Source organism: Prionailurus viverrinus, chromosome A3 (assembly GCF_022837055.1).
Source record: "Prionailurus viverrinus isolate Anna chromosome A3, UM_Priviv_1.0, whole genome shotgun sequence".
NCBI classification, from domain to species: Eukaryota; Metazoa; Chordata; class Mammalia; order Carnivora; family Felidae; genus Prionailurus; species Prionailurus viverrinus.
The window spans coordinates 14,422,383-14,428,980 of NC_062563.1; the positions used below are offsets into that span (position 1 = coordinate 14,422,383).

Below are 6,598 nucleotides of genomic sequence, written 5' to 3' on the forward strand. Positions count from 1 at the left end.
GCACTGGCATTGGTTGCTGAGGCAGACGTTTTCCTCATTATTTCCTTCGCTCGGTAAACTATGATCGAGCACCTCCTGGATGTGAGGCATTGTGTTAAGCCGCGTGAGAGACTCCAGGGTAAGTCAGACTCACTGGACCGCAAAGGCATGATTTCAAGGCTCCCTAGGAGGAAGAGGGACTGCTGCCCACCCTGCCTGGACACGTCTTGCCAACCCCCTGGGGGTGGTACAGCCTGGGCCCTGCTGCTCCAGGAGCTCGTTCCCGGGATATGATCCAATAAGCAACCAGGCTTTGGCTGGCAAATGTGGGCACCTCTCAGAGCAGTTGGTGCAGCCTGATGGGAAAACAAGGGCTTTGCCGTCAGACGCGGACGGTGGCAGAGTCCCGGCTCCAACATCCCCGCGTGGTCTCCTGTCTTGGCCGAAGTCCGAATTTCCTTACCTATAACATCTGAATGATAACAGTTTGCTCGGGGTGTCGGGGAAACTGAGGTGCTTCAGAGATATTTGCTGACTGGATACATTGATGAAACTCTCGATGGGAGTTAAGCTAAGGAGATATTTCATTCCATTTATTTTTTTTTTTAAGTTTATTTGTTTATTCTGAGCGAGAGAGCACGCGAGAGTGCAAGCGGGGAAGGGGCAGAGAGAGAGAGAGAGAGAGAGAATCCAAAGCAGGCAGGCTGCAGGTCGTTAGCACGGAGCCTGATGTGGGGCTTGAACTCACGAACAAACAGTGAGATCAGGACCTGAGCCGAAGTCAACAGTTTCCCCGACTGAGCCACCAAGGCGCCCCCATCAGGCATTTCAGACTCAGCATGTTTCCGATGAGATGTTTAATCATTTTTCCTCCTGGGGTGCGATTCTTCCTCTTTCTGTATCAGCCAGGTCCCCTGATTGCAAGTGAAAGAAAAGGAGAACACGAACTGGCTTAAATGAGCACAAAGAAATTCACTGGCTGACGCCTAAAATGCTCTTGACCTTCACTCTGCCTGCCGTCTTGGCCTCATTCTCGACCAGGCTCTCCTTGCTGGGAGCAAGGAGACGAGACCCGGCCCCGGGCCACAGCCCAGTCCCTCAGCCATCCAATAAGAAAGGCAGTCTCAGGAGACTTAAAAGTCATTCCGGGTGCAGTACCTTGGCTCTGATTGGCTTAGCCTTGGCCACGCCCCCGTTCTTGAGCCAATCGCTGTAGTCAGGGGGAGGGGCTGCCGTGGCCTCATTGGCCAGGCAAGGGAGAGGGGTCCCCAGCGAGAACGGGAGGGTGAAAGGAAGTGGGCGGTGTCCCAGCCACCCGCGCTCCCTTCTGAGACTCCAGCCTTAGCACGGTCTTTGGGCTCCGCCTTCTATGAGTGGTGCTGTCACAAAGGGACAAGAGAATGAGAAGAAGATGCGGCTGTTTTCCGTACTGGAGTTGACACAGGCTGGAGATGACAGCTGTGAACAGACGTCGAAAGAAATGAAAGCCATGGGCTGTGAGAAGGGGACTCTTCCTGCCTTCAGTCTGGCGGAAACCCCAGAGGTCAGGAGTAACCCGATGGGTAACAGGTGCCCTCCCCTCCACCTGCGCAGGAATTGCAAGGGGGCGGGGGGTGGAAATCGGCTTTGAGACCCTTAGCTCAGGGCCTACCTCGAGGAGGTTGGAGAAGCTGAAAGAGAGGACGGAGTTGGGGAGACACTGCGGTGCACCTCCAGTCTCCTGAACTGCCAGACCCAGGCCTAGAAAAGTCTAGGAGACTGAGACTGTGGTCGCTCAGCCCCTGCAGGGTGATGGATTACTGCCAGCGGCAACCGGAAGTAGCTGGCGAGTGGGCCAAAGGGGTGAGTTTCTTCCACCCAGCGGTTCGGAGTCCCACGGAAGCAGCTGGGCTGGGCTCCCTTGGGATTCCCAGTGAGAGGCCTGCCTGGAAATGGGAAGGATTCCAGTGAAGGGAAGGCGCTGGACCCCAGGATGCCAAGGGTCTGCGGGCCAAATGGAAAGTGGCCAGCCAGAGGAGACACGTCCCCTGCCTTTAAGGAAGCTCATTCAGAGGTTCCCAGTGGGTGGAGCTCCCAGGAACCACACACACACACACCCACCCCAATGACAGAAGGAATCCACTACAAACACCACGGAGCCCAGAAAGCACGATGCCGCAGCCTAACAGCGCCAGTCACGTGAGGCCTTCGTGTCCCTTAACCTCCTCGCGGTCAGGTGGGGAGGAGAAGAAGTAAGAGTGGGGTAGGGGAGAGGTGTCACACGAATGAAATTCAGAACTTGGATGTGAGGTGGCATGTTAATTGCTAGGTCTCGATGGCTGTTACACTTGGAAGTGACTGGAAGACGTGACTGTTCTCGTCAGCATACTGCTATCTGTCATGACCTAGAAGCGAGCGGGAAAGTCACGGGAACTGCCCAACACATCATGTGCGTGGGCGGGCAGGGGGAGGAAAAGGAGGGCTGCCGATGCACCTGCGACTGCCCCGAGGGCAAGCTCCAAGGTGCAGTGATGACGGGTGGTGGCAGCTCCTGTTTCCCCACCTTGTCCCAGGAATCGGGCTTCCAGTCGGCCCAGAAGGGCCTGGGAGCCTGGAAATCTCAGGTGCGGACGTGGGGGGCACCTTGTGATTGTCTTCAAAAATTAACCCACGGTGGAATCGGAGAAGTCGGACTGGCCATTGGTGCTACCGTGTCAGAAATTCCTTTGTGCCCAGCACTGTGCGGGTACATTTCAGGCGGAAGGCAGTGAACTCTGGCTTCCGAATGCAGTGTCACTGCAAATTCTCACCTCATGAGTTGTCATCTGATTGAGAGACGGCCTCAGAGAGAGCTTTTTGGTTCATATCTCAGAAACCACCGCCCCGGCCTGTCAAACCCAGAGATTTAGGATGGCATCGGACCCCAAATCTGGAAAAACTTAGCAGCCTCACAGTGCCAAATCCAGAGGCGAAATATGCACACTGAGAAACCAGAAAAGCATGGAATGATGGGGGGAGAGGAGGAAAATGAAAACACTCTGTTTCCACTGACAGAATCAGTCTTTGCCAGGAAAACTGGAATGTTGACTTGGTTCGCACATAATTCAATTTTCTACACACTCAGAAGGAGAGAAAAAGCCAGACGCTGGGAGAAAGTGCTGATGCAGTTTTTGACATTGGCAAAGGCAATGTGTATATGAACTCAGCCTCGTGTGCAATACTCAACCATCTAAAATGGCAAGTGTCACAACGTTTTATACACAGCATGGTCTCAACGATGTGGAAATGTCCACCTATCCAGATGTCCGTCTTTGTTTCTAACTAGCTTGATTTATCACGATAGACAAACGATTAGGTGAATATATACCAAGGTGCTGGTAGCAGCTGGCAGGGCACGGGCAGTTTTTATCCTTGACCTTTATATTTGTCAGTGTTTTTCAATTTTTCTAAAGTAAAAAAATGTATTTTTAAGTGACTTTTAAAACCTAATTGGTGCCTTCATTATGTGAACAAGGCGCATGTACCTGACCTCATGTATAAACGCTCTCCTAGGGAACAAGGTTCTAAATGAGCTACTCTCCTTTCCCATCTTTTCAATGCCCCTAGGCCCCACTGATTTGAAATAACTGCTGTTAGAATTTTTTGTTTCTATTTTTTTTTTTTTTTTAGTTTCTTACCATTAAATATTTACACCCGGAACGAAAAGCCCAGAGAGCCTACGGCAAACCAAGGATTCAAGCCACATGTAATGGGAGGGGCTGCAACTATGCGCCACCTGGTGGCTGGATTCCAGAATGCGGGCCCAGCGTGGCCAGATCTTTTTAAGAGAAACGGTTAAATATGAAATATCCCAAATTTCAACACTTGGCACCTAACTTGAAAATTTTAGAAGCAGTGTCTGGGCCACCCTGCATACAACGGAGGGACATATTTTACAGCATTGAGGCCTCTGCTTTAAGGAACAAACGTAGAGTGCTGTGTCTTAAATTATCAACCCTAAACAACGGCCAGGGACCAGAGAGAGAAGGAATTTTGTTCACATACGTTCCCTCCACTGCCCCTTCTTCCTTTCGCCTCCCTGCTTTTAGCCATTATATTATTGCTTCTTCTACCAGTGGCCTTTATTACTTTGTACATTTGCCTTCCGTTTAAAAAGTTTTTGGCAACTTTTTCAGCCTATACGATGGAAGAGGAGGAAAGCATCTTTCTTCAACCTCTGCGGTGCAGCTCCCCTCTCTTATGTATCTGAAACATTCTACACACTTTCATCCATTCACTCATTTAGTCATTCACTCAACAAATATTCACGGAGCGTCTACTCACGTGCCACGCACTCTTCTGGGCACGGAATCTCCCGTGGTAAGCGTCACAATTGGCCCGCCCTTGTGGAACTCACATTCTAGCAGGGGATATGGTTAATACACGAACAAGTAAGTGAGAATTCAGGCACATGGCATGTCGGACAGTAAAGCAGGGAAGCAGGAACATCGAGTATCAGTGTGTGTGCACGTGTGTGTGTGTGTGTGTGTGTGTGTGCATAGCCAGGGAAGACATTCTTGAGAAGGCGACTTTTGAATCTCAGACACGGGGAAGCAAGGGGGTGGGCCATATGAGTACCCACCTCGTGTCCGTTCCCACCGAAAGGCACGGAGAGGGCCAAGGACGGGAGGCCGAGCGTGCAGGATGTGTTGGGGCAGCAGTGAAAGCTGGAGCTGACTGAGCCAAGAGGAGATTGGGAGACGCTGAGGTCAGAGAGGAAAAGGGGGGCAACCCATGGGGGGCCCTCGGAGTCATGATAAGTGCTTCTCCGAGTGAGAGGGGGAGTCATGGGCACGTCAGATGGGAAGCGTGCCATGAACCGAGTTTCAGAATTTCAGGTTTTGAAAGGATCCTTCTGGCTGCTGTGTGGACAGCCGATGAGGAGGTCAGAACGGGAGTGGTTGCAATACTATAGGTGAAAGACGGTGGTGGAGGTGATGGTGATGGAGGGGATAAGGCGAAAGGGCGGGCTCTGCAGGGCCTGAAGGATTTGCTGGCAGACGGGATGTAGGAGAGAAGAGTCGTCAGGGATGCCTCCAAGGTTCTGATGTGAACCATTTGAAGGATGAGGTTGCCTTTTATCTCTCTTCCTAATCTAATTGGCTTCGTCTGTCACCAGAGATAAGAGGTTAGATGGATGTGCACCAAGATGCTCTTACTAGCTCTACTTGAGTGGTAGGGTGTGGGTGGGTTTTCGTTTTCTCCATATTTTTCAGGATTTCCTTTTCTTATTTTCTTTTGAGAGAGAGAACATGAATGGGGGAGAGGGGCAGAGGGAGAGGGAGGGAAAATCTCAAGCAGGCTCTACTGCCCGGCACAGAGCCCAACCCTGAGATTGTGACCTGAGCCAAAATCAAGAGCTGGCCGCTTAATTCACTGAGCCACCCAAGTGCCCCCAAGGACTTTCTATTTTTTTTTTCAACGTTTATTTATTTTTGGGACAGAGAGAGACAGAGCATGAACGGGGGAGGGGCAGAGAGAGAGGGAGACACAGAATCGGAAACAGGCTCCAGGCTCTGAGCCGTCAGCACAGAGCCCGACGCGGGGCTCGAACTCACGGACCGCGAGATCGTGACCTGACTGAAGTCGGACGCTTAACCGACTGCGCCACCCAGGCGCCCCAGGACTTTCTATTTTTGAAAGCAACAACTGTATCATTGTTTTATTTTAGGGCTTTTGGGCATGGCAAGGGTATACTCAGTGAGTGAGGTAAAAACACTGCCTACCTGTTTGGACTCTGTATTAGTCAGTACTTGCTGCATAACAAACAATCCCAGAAATCTTACTGTTTCTTTTTTGCTTTCAGATGTTTGAGTTGGCTGGCCCAGCCTTGCTTCAGGCTGCAGGTCAGGTTCAGGTCTGTAACAGGTTTCTCACTCTGCAATCCGGGCTAGATGTGCTGGAACAAGCCCATTATGGGAATTCCTGGAGGAGAGAGAGGAAACACCCAATACTTCTCAATCCCTAGGCTGGGAACTGACACCCTGTGGCTTCAGCCCACCTCCTATTGGCCAGAGCAAGTCACATGACCAAGCCCAACCTCTGTGAGGGTGAGGCGGAAAAGCTCGCGATGCTGAGAGTGGGCAGGGAGTGAATGTTTGCTGAACAATAACTGACTCTACCACAGCTTCCCTTTGACTTTACGGTTTGTAGTGAGTTTTGAGTTTCTTTTAGATTTTTATTACACATTTTAATAGGGTTATTTTTGAAATGTCTGACAACGCAGAGAAGCATAATTAACCATACTAAAATTCCCTCTTATTCTACTGCCTAGGGAGACAAACATTATTAATATTGTGGTCAATCTCCACGCAGAGTAGAAAATTTGTGTGCACCGCGGAGGCTGTGGATTCAGACGATAGTGGCCATTTGACGTTAGGTTTCCTTTGGCTTTTGGAAAGTCAAAGAGACAAATGCCCACTTTATAGTCATTTTAGGCAGATTTAAAACTGTGTTTCACCAGTGGTTCTGTAACTGGGTAGGTATCTATCCATCTAATCAATAAAGCACACAACACGTGTTACTTACCTTCTACGTGTAAATTGGGGGCTTAAAAAATCTCTCTGTTACCTTAGATATTAACACTGTATTGATCAGCTTA

The 6,598-nt window shown here is 50.4% G+C and overlaps 1 long non-coding RNA gene across 1 annotated transcript; it reads left to right on the forward strand.

Moving 5' to 3' along the window:
* The first annotated feature begins 1,275 nt into the window (after window positions 1-1,275).
* Window positions 1,276-6,598, forward strand: LOC125161494 (uncharacterized). The gene is made up of 2 exons (XR_007150638.1): window positions 1,276-4,317; window positions 5,804-6,598. It is a non-coding gene; the product is annotated as an uncharacterized LOC125161494 (long non-coding RNA).